Here is a 19,298-nt window from a genome sequence, read left to right on the forward strand (position 1 = left end):
TTTGTACATAGATCGAATAAAAATTTAAATTGAAGTGAATACATAGCACTAAATGTTCATTTTGTTATGGTGAATTAAAAAGAAAGCAATAAAGATGCTAAGTTTCATCATTCATTTTTCATAATGACTGTTAAAATAATAGGTAATCTGTTAATAGACATGTTGAATTCCTTATTTTATTAATCCTGCTATTTCTACATATCCAAGCACACGTATACTTCAGCTTTTCTCAGTTTCAGGGTTGTTTTTCCAAAACGTGTGCAAAATGCACATTAGAGTTTCAGTGTCATATTGGTTTTTGTGTTGTGCATCACACTAAAATGTGTAATGGAGATTAGATTAAAGTAGCACTGACTTGTCTTTGCGCACCTTAACACACCACTCAGAACCTTGTAGAGAGTAAGGCGGGAGCCCACTGTCTGTCAGACAGATAGAGGCAATTATCTCAAGCACCCTGACAGGACTAGCGCGCACCATATTTTGAGATTTCTGCTGGCCCAGCAGAGATCTTTAAGCCTTCATAGGACCCCTTGGGGGCTACAACTAATCTCTGGGTGAAAATCTATTCAGGAAGGAAGACAAAATGGGGAAATTGTTAAATCAAATTCCATTGGTTATTTCACATTTCGAAGTGGACACTCAGAGTTCAACTCTTAATGACCTGGTATTTCCAACCTCCACAGATACCGTTAATAATATCACATGGGATTATGAGAGTAATTAAGAGGGACCTCGTAATGAGGGCCATGGTGGGCACCCAAACTGGTGCCTTGTAGTCGCTCTTTTATAACAATTAAGAAAGCACGAAGACTCTCTTGGCAGCACTATGCTCTGGAGAAAGACACTGCTCTGAATGCTGACTCCTTTATACAGTGCTAGGCACGTTTACAATAATATATAACAAGAAGAAAGTCAAACACAGAGGAAGCATGGCATAAAAATGGGGGAAAGAAAATGTAAACCCCTGCTGAGGTACTCAAAATAGGTGCCTCTATAATGCTCTTTAGCATCACGCAGTCTGCATGAAGCGTTCCATAAATGCTAAAATACAGTCAGTGGGGCTCTAGAACAGAATTTTAGGAGGGGGCAGACTTTGGGCCATAAATACAACTGGTGGGGCCACCCTCAAAGGTCAACCATAATGAGAGGGTGTTCGTGAAGGTGAATATGTGTGTGTTTAAATGTGATTTTTGTGTATATCTATAGATAGATATAGACACATGTAAATACAAAGAACCTCATTGATGGTTTTTTGCCGTAGGGCAGTGCAGCAAGCCGGCAATAGAAAAGTGTAGGAATGCTCCGTACCTGTGAGATATGGCACATTCCTGTCCTTTTCTCCTTCGCCGGCGCACAGTGGTCTGCCGTAAGCCAACGCAGGCACCTTTGCACCATGGTGGAAAGATGGGTGCGTTGCGGGATGATTCAAAAACTATCTCAAGAGGCTTTTTCCTCTTTCTATGATTGCTGCAGCACACATAGCACACATAGAAAGAGGAAAACATGGAGAAATAAAGACATTTCTCCTTGTTGTGCCACCCTTAAGCCTCCCCAGGGAGGCATAAGTTTTTGACGCTGCCTCAGACTTACGATTTCTCGTAAACCTGGGGCAGTGTCGAAAAAGCCATGTATGTTAACACCCATGGAACACCCCTTTCCCACAGTTTTCTGCATGAAAGGGGCACATATTTATAAGGCCATGAAAAGCTATAGAATGTGGCTTTTGGTGGCCTTACAAATATGCCAGTGGCACATTGCGCCACCCGAACGTCAGAAAAGTGTCTTTAAACATTTTAGTCAAACAACCAGGCACAAGTCCAATAAAAAGAAGTGGGGGGACTGACAATATGCAAATGACCTCTTGAAGTCACGTGCTGAACGTTTCCCGGTGTCTTAAAATTACACCGGGACACGTTCAGCCTACTTCTGTGGGGCCCAGCTTTTTGGCAGGGGGGCGGCGCCCACCCTGTTAAAAGAGTGGGGTGACGCCGTGTACCTGCGTGTACCCCCTTCGCATCGAAAAGTTTTTGAACAAATGCATGTGCCGCTTCTGTTTTTTCTGTCAGCCCCTGGCACATTCAAGAGCTCCGGTGGCGGGGTCTAACGGGGACTTTGACAAATAGAGCCGGGGCACGGGTCTCAATAAGATACCACTGAGAACACGTCACCCTCCCCCACCCTCCACTCCAGTCAGTGAAGCCAGTCCCGTAGCTGCTCCACGACAGCCCTGGTGCTGGAGCTGACGAGCGGCGGCGCAGGCTGGTCGTCTGGAGCTACCGGCGGCGTCTAGGGTGCGCGAGCAACGAGCAGTGACCTGCAACCGAGCTGTCAACCTGTAGCGAACTACGAAGCTCTGGTGACTGCTCGCGCACGCCTCCGGTACAGGCTTCAGGTAGCAGCAGCCTCTGGAACTGTGTGATTGCACTGTCAGTTTGTCATTTATTTGAAAGGACCGCCAAGGAAAGACAGAGAAAACACACATCTTTTCCGAGACACTCGAGGGCAAAAAAAGACACCAGTTCTAATTCAGACTCGGTGTACCGTAACGTGCGTCACTAAACGTTTGAATTAAAAACTGCGCGCTCACAGAGTGGAATTGTTCAAGACATTGCACGCAGGCAGGACATATACTATTTGAAATGGCACAATAAGAGAAATTATAAAATAAATTTAGACGTGTGACTTAAAAATGCAAAAAAGGGAAACCCGAGCACTGGTTTGATATACACATGCCAACGACATCGAAGTCGATGAGGGAGGAACGATAATTACAAACACCTGAATGGGAGGAAGAGAAAGCGACGCTCGTCAACTGTGAGACAGCGAGGGGTTTACAAGTGAGTTTCCAAAATATATAATTGCAGAAGTGAGTGACAGCACGCAAAGCAGAGGGGCGCAGCCCAGGCGGGCTTTCCGTCACAACCGCCACCCTCCCACCCCAGTCTGATGCTGCACAACTCTGGTCCGAAAGCCTGAGGCTGGAGAGGGGGAGTACGAAAGAGCCGGCTCTCCGGCGGGTCCTCCTACACCTGCCATCGACCGCCACAGCTTTATATAAGGAGCGCGCGCTCGCCGCCAGACTCCGCCATGGCGCAACCGGCGGCAGGAGAGGAGAAGGGGGAAACCAGCCTGAGGGGGCTGTGAGCATGCACCCGGCGTGCAAGGCAGCCCGCGCGCTGCTCGAGGAGGGGGCTGCCCGCTTTCCAGCCCCACTACTCCCGGGGCCGTCTCCCACCGCCTCAGTGCGCCCCATCCATGCCCTGGAGAACTGTGGACTTTGTGCACCGCTGGCTGCTACGCGCCGTCCCTTCCAGCCAGACCCAAGGGGTGAAGTTTTCACTTCTCAGTAACCCCTGCAGCTGCACAGGAGCGCATTTAACAAGTGTCTGTAGCCTCTGACGATGAGGCTGCCTGAGCCACGGCACACACTTCTCTAACTTATTCAGCGTCATCCCTTTTTAGACAAGGTAAGAATACAAGCTGCGCTTTTGTTTCTTTCTGAAATCTCTGAAAATTGTGAAGCGTAATGTGAAACGTTTTCTGGCTACGATGTATTTTCCATGTGTTTTCTTTTATGCAACAACTCGTTTTGTATATTTATATAACATTGCTATGTTCTGAAAATGACCTCAGTTGTTAAATATTTTAATTACACTTATGGACTAACTACACACAAATTGCTATGCTAATCTTCAGCGCGCATGCATTCTACCAACCTAACAACTTGTAGCAAAAGGTACTGCGAGGAGAGGAGAGCAGCTAACATTCCCTGGCTATTAGGACCAACAGGATATGCTCTTCTAAACTGAGGACAACAAATTTTTCTACACATGTGTCACTGAGGCTGAGGGAAGATCTGTTGTGTCTGAGAAGTAGCATTCAGACGCCCAGGTTTTATATAGTGTTTATAGCTATTGAGTCAATTTCTAGCGTTCACAGATTTTGATGAATACTGGAAAAGAGAAACAAGGGTATGACATAATTTGTTCAGGATCACACATTGTGTTGAAGTGTTAACGCTGAGATTTGAAGAGGGCCACCGGCTCCACAGTTTGCAATGTTGCAAATACACTACGTATTCAATGTGTTTACTATTGATTTACCGTACTGGCTTTGAACAGTTCGAGGAAAACCCTCTTAAAGGGCCCATCCTGTGAATGAAGTTAAAATAAATCTCGAAATACAGCTGACATCATCAAGCAGGCGTTCTAGAATGTCTAGTGTTGGTGATTGTTCAAGATGCAGGACTGGGGAAGAGAACAGTTTTTTAGTCTGAACTGGATGGTCCTTTTAAAAAACGATATTACATTTTGATAATGTGTCCAGAGCACATTGACTTAGATGCATGGCTTGGCATAGAGTGACGTGGGGTGGCCATATAAGTACATTATTGTAGCAGAAACCAGCACACTTCGGAAACACTGTTATACAAGTGTTCACACTCCACATCACAAGCCTGGTAGTGCCTGCTGGGCTGTACCTTTAAGAGTGATCTAGTGAGGGAGGTGGGATCAACAAAGCGAGATCTGCTCTAATCCAGAGGGTGACATCCTATCCTTGGGGAGAGCTGCAAGGAAACGAAGGAGAACTGGCTAATCCAGTGCTCCATTGTTTCATCAAGACATGCTTCCTGACACCAAGGCTACCGGCGTCTTCTATGCGGTAGCCATATACACCTGGCTCATGTGTGCAGTCAATTACAAAAACATATATTTGGCGGTATACACAATTTTCAGAATATTATTGGGTTTTAGTTGTAACAATTCTAAAAAAACAGTTGAGGTTTTTGAGCACAAGTAAAATCACACAGTGCACTGGCGGCGCATTCTTGCACAGCTGTATGAGAATGAAGTAGTATTACAAAATATGACATGGAGGGTATGCAGTTAAAAAGATATCACTCGCTTCCCTTCAACCATGCCATCTCTTATGGTTCTGCATAATGCAGTTTACATGTGGGCGGTACACATTTTCTTATCAGTGCACATTTGGTAGAGGAGCAGATATTAATTTTTCAGGGGGTTGAAGGTAAATTAATCTAGTTAAAATTTTCAAGAGAATAACAGAGTCATGGCCGTCAAGTAGTTATATGAGCTGGATAGGCAGCAGAAATTGAGACAGAAAGCTTGAGCTCAATTTTTGTTCTGCTGATGAGGAAGATTCTCGCTTGTAGAGGGGATCTGAGTTAAGGAAGTCTTGCTTGTTGACACTAGTGGGCTAAAAGAGGTCATGCAGATCTAAGGAGCGGATAAAGTTGGAGAGGATGTGGCATAACGACCAGAACTGCGGGCTTTGGCACTGAGGAACCCGGTTTCGGCATTGGCTCAACATCCTGTGATTTTTGGGAAAATCATTTAATCTCCCTGTGCCTAAAATAACTTAAAAAGAATGTGCCCTTGTGAAATGCAGCTGGCGCTCCAGCCCTCCAATACATACACATATAAAACCAGGGCCAGTTCTTGGATTTATTGGGCCCTGGGCAGAAAAAAAATATGAGGCCCCTCAAATTTGCATTTGGTGTAACATCATAGGAAGTGACATCCATTGACCAATTATTCTCTGGTAACTATTCAAGAAGCTACTTACCTTGTCAGCAAAATGGTTGAAATATAAATAATACCTATAATGCAATAAGTACAAATATATTCTATAGCTTCTTTAAGCCAAAATACATTATATTAGTCAAACTGAGTTAAAAACCTTGTTGCTGGGTCTCTCCAAAATTGATATTATCACTCCAGTGTTCACTAAAGAGCTAAAAAACAGGCCTTCAATGTATCTGAAACATTCTCTTTACACTAGTTAGGTCCAACGATAAGGCATTTGTTTTTTAGCAGGCAAGGTGGAAAAATAATACATACTGGATTGGGTGAGCAATCTGCACGTGCTGCAGAAATAAAGAGAAAGCACAGATGGCAAAAGCTAAGAGGAGGAGCAGACAGGATGTTATGCTCAGGTGGGGTGGCTGACATATGGGCAAGTGGAAGCACAAAAGGCTAGACCAAACACCCACACACTGAGCACCTAAACATAGAACGTAACCTAAAAGAAAGGAATCTCAAACTCCATTTTTAAGAGGTGCAAAGAGCTGAAGTAACTGAAAGATATAAAGAAGAGATGGCAAAAAAGGCACAACAATCTGTGGTCATGGACAAACCCACCAAAATCTGCTCGGAGACAGTCACTGAACAGGGAAGTCTAAATTGAAACACCAGAACAAGAAGGACTTATGGTAGACTCTACACATATAAGAAAAGGAAATCCAGCAATGTAGAATTTGAAGTTTGAGGAGATGGTATATGACTTGCAAAATAAAGTTACAGAAATTCCAGAGATTTGCATTTAAAAAAAAGTTAAACATTATAAATCATAACTCCCTAATAGCTGAGGAGATATTTGTTAAATTCCAAAGGTCATGTCGCCGACTCCTATTTAGCCAAAGCTGTAATTCCCGTATTGCACCTGCACTCAGGCAAATCTATTGGCTCATAGTTAAAGAGATAGCTGAACACTAGATCCTTGCAAGACTAACTCCATCATTCACAAGTCTCCAATCATGTCCCAGACTACCTAACCAAAAACCTTTGGCCCTTCCAAACTTTAATGCAAGATCAGCCACGCTGAACCTACTGGCTACCTATTCGCATTCAATGATTGGCAGATCATGCCATATGCATTGATGCACCCTATAGAATTCCCTTCCTACTGCTTAGGCACACCCCACCACAGCCACCTTCTCCTGAACGCTCCCCCCATTGTCTCTTCACCTTCACAGAAGACCAATTCTAACTGTCCTGCACAAAAGCAGCATTTTCCCCAGGCCTCACTGTCATGCCCTGGTGTTTGGGATTGGTGGCATAAGGAGGACCACATCATGCTGTACTTGCCCAGGTCAGCCCACTGTCATTCTGCACATGACATGAGCCAGCTAACTTTGTGTGAGTGGGCAGACTGACTGTGGACACCAACCTTAAAGTTGCAGCAGCCTTTTAGATTGTTTTCCAAAAGCCAAGCCAGCATAGACAGAAGGGACAATTTATCTACAGCAGTAAAAAAAAAAATAAGACCCACAATCTGGCATCGGCCATACACAAGTTGTTCAATTGTTCATTCTTCACCGTAACTATCCGAGCTAGGGCTCATTCCCAGCTTCTCACAGCACTGACATTTTGCAGTATGGCCTACTTTCTTTAATCACTTCACAGGGAACTTTATACATGCACAGACATTGGAAGATATGTGTTAGGGCTGGGGGACTATTAGTCAAAGCATGCATTTTTTTGGTGTTTCAATCTATTACCATCTCCTCTTAATCTCACCCTTTTGAAAGATGTAACTAGGGTGGCTGGATAATCAGTGGTTAATTTAAGCCAGTGGTTTCCGTTGCTTGGCACCGGCACTTAATTGCCAGCACCAGTACCTATGACAGTCTGCCACATGGTGGCACTGTTTTTTTTAAATTCAGGGATGAGAACAACAACTGTTGTTTATTAATTCAATATACATTAGGAATGCCTAATACCTGCTTCCAAATCCATTCTTTTAACTTTGGGGTCCTGACATTTTCACAATTGTCACACTTGTAATAGTGTGACTTATTAGTTATGCTGTTACTTTAATTGACAGCTGTAATGGGCAGTGCAAGAAGAAGTGGCCTGCTGATGAGAGCCCTGGCACTCATTTTGTTACAAATCAAGCACTGGATAAGGTGCCTATAAGGTAGTTTAATGTGAGATACAGTTTTGAAGTCCAATACCTGTTCGCTATTGACACGTCTGGAAAGACACTTCCAAAATGAATAACTCTTATCCAATGAATATGAAATAGAATAGTCTTATGCTCTGAAACACCTATCATAAGCAACACTGTCCACCACGGATGCTGCCAATTAACCACCTACAGCTCCGGACCCAAAGTAAAAGTCTCAAAATATACTTCAGTGTTGTTCCCATTACATCAAAATATTCATGTTATTTAGACAAATTCAACACATAAAAGACCCTGCAATGAAGATAAAGGTAAATCTTGCCTAACCATGCATCATCAGAGCTCCATAGTAATCCGCTCATGCTTTCTTTTATTAAGGTCCCTGAAATAATACTCAGGTTTGCTTCCTTTCCAGGTACAAACAGTGATTTATGCTCTGATCACTTCTCGCATTGATTATGCTAACACTGTGTCCTTGGACCTGCACTTTTATCTGCTAAAGAGATTGCATTTTGTAACAATGTGGCAGCCAAGCTACTTTTAAAGATCCCCAAAGAAGTCAATAATTTCTCTACATCTGAAGGAGCTCCATTGGCTGCCAGTGAAGGAGAGGATTCTTTTTAAGATCATTATCATCGCACACAGAGCTTTCTATGGTACAAATCCAGTTACTATTCTGACAGACTAAGGCATTATCATCTGTCTAGAACCCTCTGTTCATCCAACGCTAGTCTCCTCCATGTCACAGGATCAAAAGTAAGAAGTGGGGAGGTGCTTCATTCTCCTATCTTGTGGCCCAGGTTCGGTATCACCTTCCAACATATTGTCTCAAGCTTAGGTCTGAAAGTCTCTTCAGAAAATCCACGAAGACCTGGCTATTTGACATGGCTTTTTGAACATAGTGATTCACTGCAGTGGAGGTTTTTCTTAGTGCAGGCACACTTTTTGGAGTAGCTGTTGTGCTCTATAAATGGTTTGATTGATTGATTAATTAAGTAAACACAGTGCGGGCTGGTGACATTTAAAAGTAGTGAGGCGTAAAAGATCAGGATGAGTGTCAGCAATTTTGTACTGTGTCCACGGTTTGAACTGACCACTCTATTGTCCTCCGTACGGGTTGGAAATGCCTACAGTCCATAGCACCCACCACTAATCCTGCATAGTAGCCATGCGAGGCCAAGCACCCACTTAAATCTTTCTCATTAGATACTAGTGTCAGAGAAATCAACTCATGAAAGCAACTCACATGAGTCCTCATATATACCCACTTCCTAATACATGTCGATATCACGAATAACGATGTACCAAGTCAATGTGGAACAAATCCAATAACAGGTGGTTAAACAGAAGCAATAAACTATATGGAGCACCAAACAAGCCCTCTGTCATCGCAGTCAACTACTACCCTTACCAAGGCCCGCTGGCGTGCAGAGACAGTCTGATGTGGATGCCGACCAGGAGACCTATTTCTAAACTGCACCTTTATGTTGGTGGAGAAGGTTGCAATTCACTACAGCATAGATCTGCCCTGTTTTTGTTGTTGGATATAGGTAATTGAAAATAAAATAAAAAGTTTTCACGGAAAAAAAAACATACCCAGATCAATACTCCTGGAAGAAGGAAAGTGGTAGAACAAAGACAGAACATCCAACAACATCTGCTCTTACAATCCTACATTAATGCACTCATGCAGCATCCGTAGGACAGCAGCGTTCCCTGATATTGATCAATAGTGCAACCTTACCTTACACAGAGAGATCAACGCGCGGTGAATTTCGTTCATCAAGTTCCCACACAGCTCCCTCTGCTATCCTTTTAAACAATCCCAATCCTCATATGAGAAGCAGCCGGAAGCATCGCGTAAGGGAATCTGTGCCGAGAAAGTTGGCTTTCTCGGCCTCTACACTCAGTGAATTTCTGCAGTGTCCAAAACTGGAGAAAACTGCCAACCTCTCAGGGCACAGCAACAAAGCAACCCTGCCACGCCCTCTCACTCACTTCTGGCAGAAGTGTTAACAGCCATGCTGGCAGGAGACCCGCCACGGGGGAGCACCCGAGCAGGTAAACAGAAGCCATGGGCCAGGATGACACCAAAGCCCCGAGCCCCCGGGGCCGCTACAGTTTACTGCCTCACTTCAAGGCGGCCCAATCTTGTAGCAGTGGCAGTGGCAGTAGCCTGCTATACGGTCTGCTCTGCTGGTACCCAAGCTGGAGGTCATGTCTCTAGTTCGCCACCAAACCGATTGAGGGCCACTGCGGGAGGCCCATGGCTGATCCAGCAGAGCTGCGGAACCAACACCCCTCGTAGCATACAGCTGACTCCAGGACAGGTGGACTTTGGTAGTAGCACCAACAAGCATGTTTCTGCACAAAGGAAACCCAGTGGAAAGTCCTGTGCCCTTTGACCCCCTGAGGTGTTCTAATGACTTCAATTACCTGCTGAAAAGGAAAAACACTCTTCCTGTGCTAAAAAGGAAATGTAGGCAGAGTGAGGGGATTAATATAAAAATCATTTAACAACTCTTCACTCATATTCAAGCAAACGATTTTACAGAAGAGATTTAACAATTGATTAATAATCATTGTATTAGCCCTTTCCTTGCACATTAAGGAAGATTGAATGTTAAAAACAACCTATCAGATCATTTCTTCAGACAAACCGAATATCTATAGCTCCATAAATTGTGCGATAGCCGTGGTCCCAGACATTTTACGATTGTTATAATTTCATGTTTGTGCTAAACAGCATGCCAGCGACATTTTGATTGACCAGTGTAGGTAGAGGGGTTAAATGGTGCTAGGTGTGTGTCAAAGTGCTACAGCACCTTGCGACAGGTTAAGAAGGCTTTGTCATTTTGCTGTAAAGTAAGACAATCGATGTCCACTGCCTCTTTCTAGTGGCTGCACTGCAGTAACAAGAAATCGAGCACGATAGAACACCCTGACAGTTTATGCAATGCAGCTCATAAACGCAAAACATAGCCTGGTCAGATCTGTTAATGAACAAAAGCACAGGAGTTTTGAAAATCAACTAGCGCTGAACAATAATAAAACCAATAAAACACGGAGGCACAAGGTGATCAGTACGAAGCTCCTAGATAGCATTTTCAAAGTAAAACTACACTCCAGCACCACCCCAGCCTCAGCAGCAGGGAGCTTTTGTCCTGCGGCGAGTCTCGGACACTAGTAACGTCACTTCATCGCCAGTCTCCGAGCGGTCCATGCACCCCTGGACCTGCAACTCAATAAATAAAGTAAACTGCAGAATTCCAGACACACGGCATGCTGTGCAACCAGTAAAGGTCAGAAAAGTTCACATATGCACAAAGTGCCGTGCCCAGAAGAAACCGGAGACCCCATTCCATTTCACACAGTAGTGATTCAATCAATCAATCATTACATTTGTAAAACGGGCTACATACCCGTGAGGGTCTCAAGGCGATGGGGGGGGGGGGGGGGGGGGGCGCTACTGATCGAAGAGCCAGGTCTTGAGGAATCTTCTGAAGGCCAGCAGGTCCTGAGTCTGTCGTAGGTTGGTTGGGAGAGTGTTCCAGGTCTTGGCGGCGAGGTAGGAAAAGGATCTTCTGCCGGCTGTGGTTTTCCGGGTACGAGGAACTATGGCGAGGGTGAGGTTGGCTGAGCGGAGGCTTCGGGTGGGGGTGTGGAAGCTGATTTGGTTGTTGAGGTAGGTAGGTCCTGTGTTGTGTAGTGCTTTGTGTGCGTGGATGAGGAGTTTGAAGGTGATCCTCTTATTTACGGGGAGCCAGTGTAGGCCTCTCAGGTGGTGTGTGATGTGGCTGCGGCGGGGGACGTCGAGGATCAGTCGAGCCGAGGCGTTTTGGATTCGTTGTAGTCATCTCAGGAGCTTGTTTGTAGTTCCTGAGTCGAGAGCGTTCCCGTAGTCGAGTCTGCTGGTGATGAGGGCCTGGGTGACGGTTTTTCTAGTGTCGATGGGGATCCATTTGAAGATTCTGCGGAGCATTCGGAGGGTGTTGAAGCAGGTCGCGGAGACGGCGTTGACTTGCCTGGTCATGGTCATTAGTGAGCAAGAACAGAGCATACATGATACATAATCCACCAAAAGTACAGTCGCGCCTCGCAATACTTCCTGGGTGGGGGGGATGGGGTAAAAATAAAGTATAAATTAAACTTACCTTACCAGGCGGGTCCCCGCCGCCTTTGCTGTCTGCTCCTGGGCCGCGGACCGGTGCGTTGGCGCCTTCCACGTCTTCTGTGTGAGTGGCTGCCAGCGGCAACCCCTCCCAGCAGCGCTAGGATTGGCTGAGGGCAGGTATATTCCTGCCCATTAGGAGACCGGGGGCTGCGCATGAAGCAACCCTCGGTCTCTTAAGGTGAAGGCTCAGTGCGCATGTTTGGGCTGATCATGAAAATGATCAGCCCAAAAATGAACGTGCGCATTAATGCACTGTCACTCAAGGAGAGTGCTGCCGCAGCCCTGTCCCCTTTCAGCGTCTGTGTTCCACTTCTGACGCTAACTCCAATCAGGACTCGGAGTCCTGATTGCTGCAATTAGCGTCAGAAGTAGAACGATTTTGGGGCCGTGGCATTAGTGGGGCAATGCCCCAAGGCCCCCAATGGACGCACCACCACTGAGCAAACACAAGGGGATGATGGACGGAGTGCTGAAACTTTTCAGACACTCACCCCCCAGTCACAGATCTGGGTTGAATCCATCATCGTTCTTTAGCAGACAAACTTTTACCTGTCCTTCAGTCAATCAAAAGTGGTTCCCCACTGGACCCTGCCCCTCTAAATATCCTAAAATTAGTTTCCCTGACCATTATGCCTCAGTTGGTCAACCTGATCAATATTTCACTCTCCCATGGAATGGTCCCACCCAGTTGGAAAAGGGCAATTCTTAAAGCTCTGATTAAAAAGCCAAAGTTGGACCCCCTTGAATTAAATAACTACCGTCCGATTTCCCTCCTGCCTGATGTTAGCAAAATTGCAGAAAATATAATTAATCAACAGATCTCTAACTATCTAGAGACAAATGGCCTACTTAGACCATCCCAGACAGGCTTTAGGCCAGGCCAAAGTACAGAGACCGCTATGGTGGCGGTGGTCGACGAAGCCAGAAAGATCATGGATGAAGGAGGGTCAGTGGCAGTGATCCTCCTGGACCTTAGCGCGGCATTCGACACCGTCAACCCCTCCATACTGATCCGTAGGCTCAGGGACCTGGGCATCCCAGGGGTTGCCCTGTCGTGGCTTGACTCCTTTCTGAGCGATCGATCTTTCCAGGTGGCGGACAGGCCCTGTCGTGGCTTGACTCCTTTCTGAGCGATCGATCTTTCCAGGTGGCGGACAGGGACTTACTCTCCAATAGCACACCGATACACTGTGGGGTCCCCCAGGGCTCGTCGCTTAGCCCGACCCTTTTTAACGTATATATGTCCCCCTTGGAGAAGATCGTCGCTCCATTCGGGATCAAGCTACTCACCTACGCTGATGACACCCAGATGGTAGTGCCCCACAACCAGCTTAACCACCCCTCTCCTGATCTCTACACTTGTCTCGGAGAGATAACCAAGTGGATGGATGGATCCCACCTGAAGTTGAACAGTGGAAAAACCGAGATCATGGTTCTGGGTAATCAATCTCATTTTCGCCTGGAGTCTCTCTGGCCCCCATGCATGGGTCCCCCTCCAATTCCCAAATGCGCAATCAAAAGCCTGGGGATCTGGCTAGACGAAGGGCTTACCTTCTCCACCCAATCTCGGAAAACAGCTGGCATCTGCTATGGCCTCCTACAGACTTCCAGGAAAATTCTTCCGCTGTTGCCCCCTCAGTCCCAAAAACTCCTGATACAGGGATTAATACTGTCCCGTCTGGATTATGGTAACGCCCTGTACCTCGGAGCTCCTAAAAAGGTGATCTCACAACTCCAAGTTGTACAAAACACGGCTGCACGCCTCCTCATGGGCACAAGCAATCGCTGCTCGGCCAAATCCTCCCTCAAGTCCCTACATTGGTTGCCGATCCAAGAAAGAGTGCATTTCAAGGCCCTCTGCACCACCCACAAAATCCTGCACAAGAAGGCCCCTCCCATATTGAAGGATCTCATCACTCCTCACACAACCAACAGAGCACTCCGTTCATCCCACCTCCACCTCACCTCCACACCCAGGATCAAGAAAGCTCGCTCAGGTGGCCGTCGTTTCGCCTACAACGCCTCCAAACTGTGGAATTCTCTCCCACTGAACATTCGGGCCGAATCTGACATCCTTTCCTTCCGTAAACTTATCAAGACATGGCTGTTTCCTTAAAACTCCCCCTCCCCCTTCTTCTTCTTCCTCACTAGCGCTGGGACGCTTACGGGCAGCCATGCGCTCTACAAATCTGTAATAATAATAAATAACTTTGCCACCCCAGTTCAGACACAGCCATATGCAAATCAGTCTAGACCCTGTGCCTCATGGGAACAGTCAAGCCCAAACTGCCAAGCCAGGTCTTCCCTGGACCGGAAACAAGCATCCTGGGACCGGTTTCTGGCTTTCAGCCCTCATCAGCCGGGATAGCTTGACTCCATTGGCATGGAGAGCACGGGACCCATGTCTGGGCATACCCGTCCCACTCGGGGTGACAAATGCAAAAAAAACAATTGATGGACAGAATGCAGAACAATGTCATACATTCAACCCAGTACAGAGATCTGGGCCTAAATCCATTGTTTTTTTGCTCACCATGCCATTCCAGTTTGGACCCCGCCATATACAAATCTGTCTTGACCCTGCGCCCAATGGGAACAGTCCAGCCCGAACTGCCAGGCCAGGTCCTCCCTGGACTGGAAACAAGCATCCTAGGACCAGTTTCGGGCTTTCAGCCCTCATCAGCCAGGATAGCTTTACTCCAGTGTTTGCTTTGTTCACCCTAAGTTGGCAGGGTATGCCCAGATGTGAGTCCCCTGCTCACTTTGCCACTGGATTCAAGCTAGCCTGGCTGATGACGGCTGAAAGCCTGAAACTGGTCCTAGGATGCTTGTTTCCAGTCCAGGGAGGACCTGGCCTAGCAGTTCGGGCTGGACTGTTCCCATTGGGCGCAGGATCAAGACAGATTTGTATATGGCGGGGTCCAAACTGGAATGGCATGGTGAGCAAAAAAACAATGGATGCATTAGCGGGAGCCGGCGTGCTCTATTCATTCACTCTTGTGACCCAATCGCCTTGCTAACTGTGGGCATCAGCGGGAGCCGGCGTGCTCCATTCCTGGTTTTTGGAATCCGGTGTGACCAGAGGACTCCTACAGCGCGAGCGGGACTGCGAGGCCCACAGGTAATTGCGCCGGACCAGCGCGCACACCTGCTGCCTCTTCCCGCTCGCTCCTCCCTGAAGTCTCCTAACATTCAAATACGACTCGCGGCCCCCGCTCCGCGGGAGCCGCTCGAAGTCGTTGCTGCAAAGCGGGACGTGCCCTTCACTTAAGTAACTTAATCGCTCTGTTAATTGTGGGCATTAGCGGGAGCCGGCGTGCTCTATTCATTCACTCTTGTGACCCAATCGCCTTGCTAACTGTGGGCATCAGCGGGAGCCGGCGTGCTCCATTCCTGGTTTTTGGAATCCGGTGTGACCAGAGGACTCCTACAGCGCGAGCGGGACTGCAAGGCCCACAGGTAATTGCGCCGGACCAGCGCGCACACCTGCTGCCTCTTCCCGCTCGCTCCTCCCTGAAGTCTCCTAACATTCAAATACGACTCGCGGGAGCCGCTCGAAGTCGTTGCTGCAAAGCGGGACGTGCCCTTCACTTAAGTAACTTAATCGCTCTGTTAATTGTGGGCATTAGCGGGAGCCGGCGTGCTCTATTCATTCACTCTCGTGACCCAATCGCCTTGCTAACTGTGGGCATCAGCGGGAGCCGGCGTGCTCCATTCCTGGTTTTTGGAATCCGGTGTGACCAGAGGACTCCTACAGCGCGAGCGGGACTGCGAGGCCCACAGGTAATTGCGCCGGACCAGCGCGCACACCTGCTGCCTCTTCCCGCTCGCTCCTCCCTGAAGTCTCCTAACATTCAAATACGACTCGCGGCCTCCGCTCCGCGGGAGCCGCTCGAAGTCGTTGCTGCAAAGCGGGACGTGCCCTTCACTTAAGTAACTTAATCGCTCTGTTAATTGTGGGCATTAGCGGGAGCCGGCGTGCTCTATTCATTCACTCTTGTGACCCAATCGCCTTGGTAACTGTGGGCATCAGCGGGAGCCGGCGTGCTCCATTCCTGGTTTTTGGAATCCGGTGTGACCAGAGGACTCCTACAGCGCGAGCGGGACTGCGAGGCCCACAGGTAATTGCGCCGGACCAGCGCGCACACCTGCTGCCTCTCCCCGCTCGCTCCTCCCTGAAGTCTCCTAACATTCAAATACAACTCGCGGCCCCCGCTCCGCGGGTGCCGCTCGAAGTCGTTGCTGCAAAGCGGGACGTGCCCTTCACTTAAGTAACTTAATCGCTCTGTTAATTGTGGGCATTAGCGGGAGCCGGCGTGCTCTATTCATTCACTCTTGTGACCCAAACGCCTTGCTAACTGTGGGCATCAGCGGGAGCCGGCGTGCTCCATTCCTGGTTTTTGGAATCCGGTGTGACCAGAGGACTCCTACAGCGCGAGCGGGACTGCGAGGCCCACAGGTAATTGCGCCGGACCAGCGCGCACACCTGCTGCCTCTTCCCGCTCGCTCCTCCCTGAAGTCTCCTAACATTCAAATACGACTCGCGGCCCCCGCTCCGCGGGAGCCGCTCGAAGTCGTTGCTGCAAAGCGGGACGTGCCCTTCACTTAAGTAACTTAATCGCTCTGTTAATTGTGGGCATTAGCGGGAGCCGGCGTGCTCTATTCATTCACTCTTGTGACCCAATCGCCTTGCTAACTGTGGGCATCAGCGGGAGCCGGCGTGCTCCATTCCTGGTTTTTGGAATCCGGTGTGACCAGAGGACTCCTACAGCGCGAGCGGGACTGCGAGGCCCACAGGTAATTGCGCCGGACCAGCGCGCACACCTGCTGCCTCTTCCCGCTCGCTCCTCCCTGAAGTCTCCTAACATTCAAATACGACTTGCGGCCCCCGCTCCGCGGGTGCCGCTCGAAGTCGTTGCTGCAAAGCGGGACGTGCCCTTCACTTAAGTAACTTAATCGCTCTGTTAATTGAGGGCATTAGCGGGAGCCGGCGTGCTCTATTCATTCACTCTTGTGACCCAATCGCCTTGCTAACTGTGGGCATCAGCGGGAGCCAGCGTGCTCCATTCCTGGTTTTTGGAATCCGGTGTGACCAGAGGACTCCTACAGCGCGAGCGGGACTGCAAGGCCCACAGGTAATTGCGCCGGACCAGCGAGCACACCTGCTGCCTCTTCCCACTCGCTCCTCCCTGAAGTCTCCTAACATTCAAATACGACTCGCGGCCCCCGCTCCGCGGGTGCCGCTCGAAGTCGTTGCTGCAAAGCGGGACGTGCCCTTCACTTAAGTAACTTAATCGCTCTGTTAATTGTGGGCATTAGCGGGAGCCGGCGTGCTCTATTCATTCACTCTTGTGACCCAATCGCCTTGCTAACTGTGGGCATCAGCGGGAGCCGGCGTGCTCCATTCCTGGTTTTTGGAATCCGGTGTGACCAGAGGACTCCTACAGCGCGAGCGGGACTGCGAGGCCCACAGGTAATTGCGCCGGACCAGCGCGCACACCTGCTGCCTCTTCCCGCTCGCTCCTCCTCCTACTTAATCTCGCTCACCCGCGCGAACGCGGGACGCGCGCGGGCGAAGACCGGGCAAAGAGCGGGCCCTCTACGGCCCTCATCGGCCCTCATCGGCCAGAGGAGGCTGGGCTGGGCCCCAGATCTTGGTCTTTGCCTGAGTAAGTAGTGATCCATCCATTACCATAGTTTCTACCACAGTTATTTTTGCGCTATGGCTACAGCTGTTAATAGTCCTGCTACTGTCGGATTGGACAAAAATGGGGGCATGTTAAACCGAACCCTGGATGATTATTTTCCCAAAATTGTTCCTGAAGGGGATAAAGAACTGTTGCTAGCTGAGCGGCGGGCAGATCGACGCCGTTCAATTGAACGAATTAAAAACAGGACCCTGTCTGAACCGATCATGTCTGTCACCTTGGATGATGATTTCAACATTTGTTTGTCAGGCAATATATCACCAACTGCTAGCGTGCCCCTATTACTTAAAGAATGTTTAGCCCCTGCTGTGTCACCTACGCAAATCCAACCAGATCAACCAACCGTGACACATGACCTTCCTAGTACATCTAAAATTTCTAGCATTATGATCTCGCCTACCATTAGGCCTGGCAAGGTAGTAAGAGGCAAAAACATGAGATCATTGCCATATAAAATACATGGACCCCCACCCGCCAAAAGGAGACGGAAGAAAACTGACACAAATAAGCCCAAACTAAGTTACACCGATTTTGGGAAGAAGGTGAATCCAGTTACTATCACGACCATGGGAGAACCTGCTACTAAGCATGCAATAGCGCCTGCTTCAACTACCCCAATACTCGTGATACCATCTTCCCAAGTGGCTATAGAACCTGACATCATCTATACCCCAATGGAAGAAGGTCTGCAACCAGCCTCTCCTAAGACTCTCTTGGATAATATAGAACTGATTGTCCGAAGTTATATGCTTGCCTTAGCTGAAAGATTTAGGGGAATGGAATCAAGGCTGGGGAAAATAGAGGGGGACCTGACATTACTTGGGAATTCTATCAGGTCATTAGGGTCATTAGGGCCTCTGCAAGCGCTACATCCTCAAAAAACCTTAATTCCACAGCCCACCCCCCTAAAAGATGTGGTAGTTGTAATACCTCCTACCTCTAATATTGGTAACAATCAGATAGTAGCTATTCCAGCTGTCCCTAATCATTCGCATACTGGTGTATTATCATCTGTCAGCAAACCTTCTAACAAACCCAAGCCAAAACAGTTAACAATATCTACGGGTAGACCAAATATAACACCAATCGGCAATACTGATATCCCAGCCAATATACAGGTAAGGGAATCAAGCATCCCCCCTAACAGACCCCCAAGATCAGAAGCGAACGAGAACAGTCATGCAAGAGGGGGACAGGACAGGAGACCACCTATGGAACTCCCGCCGGAAGCTCTACCGTATGTGGTTGTACTTACCGGGGTTCTTGAATTGTCAAGTGGTAAACGGGAAGGTTATTCTCAATTAAAAAACAAAATAATGCACTGGCTATCATTGTATAGACCGAAAATTAACCAGGTAAATGGTGAAATAGTCCATGTTCGACGCTTGTCTTGGCTGGGTGGAAGAACAAAGGATATAGGGGGTGATATTGTAGTTGTAAATTTCAGGGATAGAAAAGCAGTCCAATACATTCTGAATTGGCCCTTCGGCAATGAAAATAATTGTATTGTACCCCGTCCCTTGACTTATTTCTACCCAAGGTCTACAGTATTTCCCCCCCCAACACTTAACCAACAACATCCATTTCACCAACCGCTTTTCCAACATGGAGGCTGCCATGAACCCCGCTTACATGCATCAATTAGTTCCTCCTTCTGTGATGCATGGGTGGAATACCATACCGGCAAGCTGTAATTTGGGTGGAAATGA

General features: G+C 48.0%; 1 protein-coding gene across 3 annotated transcripts in view; it reads left to right on the forward strand.

Moving 5' to 3' along the window:
• The first annotated feature begins 3,008 nt into the window (after nt 1-3,008).
• Nucleotides 3,009-19,298, forward strand: part of LOC144828837 (opsin-5-like) — a 1,422,400-nt gene continuing 1,406,110 nt past the window's right edge. For all 3 annotated transcript variants that reach the window (XM_078687370.1, XM_078687368.1, XM_078687369.1), the window contains exon 1: nt 3,009-3,467. The gene's annotated coding sequence lies outside the window, so the exon portion shown is untranslated. The remainder of the gene's footprint in view (nt 3,468-19,298) is intronic.

Source organism: Lissotriton helveticus, chromosome 4_1 (assembly GCF_964261635.1).
Source record: "Lissotriton helveticus chromosome 4_1, aLisHel1.1, whole genome shotgun sequence".
Taxonomy (NCBI): domain Eukaryota; kingdom Metazoa; phylum Chordata; class Amphibia; order Caudata; family Salamandridae; genus Lissotriton; species Lissotriton helveticus.